This window comes from Cyclopterus lumpus, chromosome 1, assembly GCF_009769545.1.
Source record: "Cyclopterus lumpus isolate fCycLum1 chromosome 1, fCycLum1.pri, whole genome shotgun sequence".
Lineage (NCBI taxonomy): Eukaryota > Metazoa > Chordata > Actinopteri > Perciformes > Cyclopteridae > Cyclopterus > Cyclopterus lumpus.
Window position 1 is genome coordinate 1,713,347 of NC_046966.1, and position 4,360 is coordinate 1,717,706.

Sequence of the window (4,360 nt, forward strand, 5' to 3'; positions counted from 1 at the left end):
AAAAATAGCGCTGATTGGACGTCAAGGTTGTCAATCAAGCCGCAACGCGTATTCAATTGCGTCTCCCTTCCTGCCCCCCTCCCCTTACAGTAAACGTCATGATTGCACTAAATCGTGATTAAATGTATTCCCCAGCACAGCAAAACACGGTCCGGGGCTCGTTGACTGAGCTGCAATAGATAATAACACCTTGGTAATATATTTTGTATTGACAATAAACATGGTTGGCACATAAGCTGTCTCTGACATGAGGTTTTAATCCTCTCATGTGACACACTGACACAGTAATTTAAGATTGTGAGTGGGTGGGTGCCTGATGATTCCAATGATGTGGGCACACACATACACACACACAGTGGCAACACAAATAGGAGATTAAAATGACAGCAGGGGCCATGAGAATAAACCCACATACTTGTGATCAACACACAAACACACACTCACAAACACATTCTGCATTGTATTGTACTCTGTATCTTCGTTAGGACACTCATTGACATAATACATCCCCTAGCTTCTTAACTAAATGCCTGACCCCAACCTAAACGTAATTCTAACCTGAACGTTAAATCCAAGTCTGAAATCTCAAACAGGCCTTTGAATATCTGTCCCATACAAATCTCCTCACTCTGCAGGCCTAAAACTCAAATTGGTCCTCAAAAATATCGCCACACACATTTGAAATCCTGCCACCACGAAATCACACACGGATTTGAATTGTGACTCACCATGTGTGTGTGCATACATGTGTGTGTGCGTGTGTGCATGTGAGTGTGTGTGTGTTTGTGTGTGTGTGAGTGTGTGAGTTAAAGCTCCTTGGCAGTTGGCAAGTCCACGAAGCTCTTAAACTAAAGGGGCAGTCATGGCATGAAAAAAACAAAGGCTGTTTTTGTGATGACCCATTTCCTATAGGGGGTCGGACAAAGACAAACTGTTTTTCAATGTTTGCCTCCATGTGAAGCAGAATGGTTGAATGTTAAAGGATAGGTCATGTCTATCTTATGGTAATACAATACTCACCTGTTCATATACATGGTAAGAGTATCCAGAGGTCAAAAGGTTCATGAGGAAGCAGCTGAATACCTTCGGAGTACCTTCAATGGTCTTTATTTGAACCAAAGAAAGACAAATACATCTCACTCCACATAGAAGGGGACTGACAGACATCTTTTAAATTGATGGTTCAATTTGCATCTGAAATGTTCGCACTTGGACAGATGCACTGCACTTAAAACGTTTCTGTCAATTGTGTTAATACTGTCTGTGAATTTCATTTCATTGAGGTGATATGTGAACCATTTCTATGTTGTCTCACCAGTGTGGATCTATGCTCAGCCTTGAAATGTTTCATGAATGTGGCCCTCGATCATTAGATTGGATAAGAAGTCCAGCAGGAGCCTGGTGGAATGCAGCGGCAGGAGCCTAGCTCCAATCTCCTCAGCCTCCAGGTAATATCAGATCAAATCAACTTTTATTATCACACATGTACACAGTCTAGCACATACAGTGAGCCTCAGCACGTAACCCATCCTAAAAACCCTGTTACCTGGTGTAGGAGTCATGTTTTCTAATGTATATGTTCAGTTAGCGACTAGAACATTTTGACCACTAGATGGCAGTATGTACATAATCTATGACTGATTTGCTCATGCTTGTCAGGCGTTTTCAGGTTACAGGTGAACAGGAATAAATCTATATGTGTACAGATGAACAGCGTTACAGAGTTACATAAACACATTCAATGAATATTACAGAAATTATGAATAACTAGTAGTAGGCTTGGACCACGATCCAGAGTTCCACAATCCATGAAACAGAAGGAGGTAGAGAGAAAGGGGTGGGGGGGGGGGCATCAGCAGGGCCATGGCAGGAGGCATCGCGAAAGAGGCCAGACCAATGAGGTTGGCCTTTGAGGCAGGAGGCACAAAGAAGGAGGCCTTTTCCAGGCCAGGGGCTGGATGCAGGAATCAGGGGACAGTAGACAGGACCCAGGACCAGCTTCAGACACAGCCAGGTCCAAAGAACCCTATGAGACGTGAAGGCACAAAGACTCCGGAGAGGAAGTAGAGTTAGTAATTATATCCACCGCTACAAAATTCTATTATTGTTACAGCTGTTGTGCTGTTGCTGTTGCTGGGTCTCAACCCAACAGGTTAAAACAGATCTGGCTGCCCTCCCAGAGCCCGGTTCTGGTTCCTACCCGTTAAAGGGGAGTTTTTCTCTTGCCCCAGTCCACCCAGTGCTTGCTCATGGGGGAGTGTTGGGTCTCTGTAAAACATAGAATACAGACTAGCACTTTATGAAAAGAGTCTCAAGATAACAATTTATGAATAAATTGATGGAAATTGATTTACACTGTAATAACATCAGACATCATGTGCTGACAAAAAGCTGGGTTATCATCCATAGTGATATTGCTTAAGTCTAGTGTGAAGGGGTTCTCTGTGCTTTAGTGTTGCCTGTAATGTTCTGGGACACACCGGCAGGGGTGTTTGTAGGTTTCCAAGAAAGGGGGGGCTAAGCCCCAAGGGGAGTGTCACCCTTGTGAAATTTTTCTTGGCGCCCCTGATTTTCATTGTTTCCGACAGTTTATAGATTGGTTTAATCAGAAAGAGTGTGCTTTTGCTCTGTAGTTTTGCTTGCATTCAGTATATGATAACACAAGAGAGAGAATTTCAGGGTCATATTGATATTTTATGCTCATTTGGACACTATCACTGAGATAAAGATGAACTAGTTCAGTGTCAAATATACCATTCAATGGAAAAACATATAATAATAATCTATATTAATGCAAAGAATAGAGAGATGTCGATAGTTATTTCTTGTATTTCGAATTTGCTCGTACACACTCACGCTCAATGGAGGCAGTTTCTAACTTCCTTTTCGTTTGCCTCAAGTAAACCTGAATGTAAGCAGGTAACACTCGTTAACATCTACCAATAGCCACATTCTGTAACTACCTGGATTTACAGGTAAACCTGAATGTAAGCAGGTAACACTCGTTAACAACTACCGACAGCCACATTCTGTAACTACCTGGATTTACAGGTTCACTCTGTGCATCATTTACTTTGAGGTACCACATTGGCTGTAATCCTGGATGTCATTGATGAGAGACGTTACTTGGCAGAGTGAGAGTCAGCGCAGCAGCCTCCCCAAGGTCCTAGTGCCCAGGGATTATATCCTTAAGTATGATAATGGGCTATTGGATTATAATTTGAAGGGGGAGAAAACACACAAACCAGAACGCACGCACATATGTAGCATGTTAGAGTCCATGATAAAAGCCAATAATGCCAAATTAAAGCTAAAGCCCTCCCTAAAATAGGCCTAACGACGCCCCTGCACACCAGTCATTCCTTTCCCCACCTGTAAGAGATAGTTTGGTGTACTCAATATTAGTGGAATTACTGTGGCAGGTTAGTTGCAACTGCTTCTAGCTGCCTCTGGTATAAAAAATGTTTTTGTACAGAAATTACATGTCAAACATATTCATCCACACAGAAAACAGCAAAGTCGCTCAAAAAGAAGGACTCTTCACGTCCTCTTTTTGCTCTTTACAGCCTGCTTACTTTTGAACGCGATGGGTGTATCCCAACAGAGACATGGATCAGGTCGGACACGGTGGTTGCTGTCTATTTTGTGAGGTCATTGTCTCTGCATCCTGTGCTGAGCACCGCTCAAGATGATTGGGATTGGTTTAAAGAAATACAAACAAGCCAGCGTGTTTTATTCTCCTCATAGCAGAATGATAGTGAAGATACCTGAGACGAGGTGCATATACACTTTTTATTTTACACTAATATAGATTTACACACACACACATAAGTAACACATACATTAGGAATAGCGTGGTCTCCATCACAATTGTGGCTTCATCCAGCTTGATATCATCCAAGACAAAATGGCTGCTTATAACAAACCAAACCACAATGCAGCTCCATTACCCAGAGTACATCAGAGAAAGGAACCACAAGAGAATTAATAAAGAAGACCAAGCGAGTGAATTAATTCATGCCAGCGGTCTTTATTCCTGTTTTATTTTCACAAAGCCCTTCATATGGTAGGTGTGGTGCATTACAGTAATTCCAATGCAAGTTGCAAACTAAGCAAAGAATGCCCAAATCTGAAATCTTTCTCAGTTTAAATTCCTTTTTTAAAGGTGCAACATACGACATTCGGAACATTTCGATTGCCTCTCAACGGCCCTCAAAATGGTGACGCCTTAGTTGATGGCGTGGAGCTAACAATACAAAGTACGCCAACAGTGCGGACGGAGCTAACAGTGTTTACCTGAGGGTGAATGCTAAGCTTCCATATTAAACGCTGTCGGTTGGGCCGGCATTATCAACTGTGT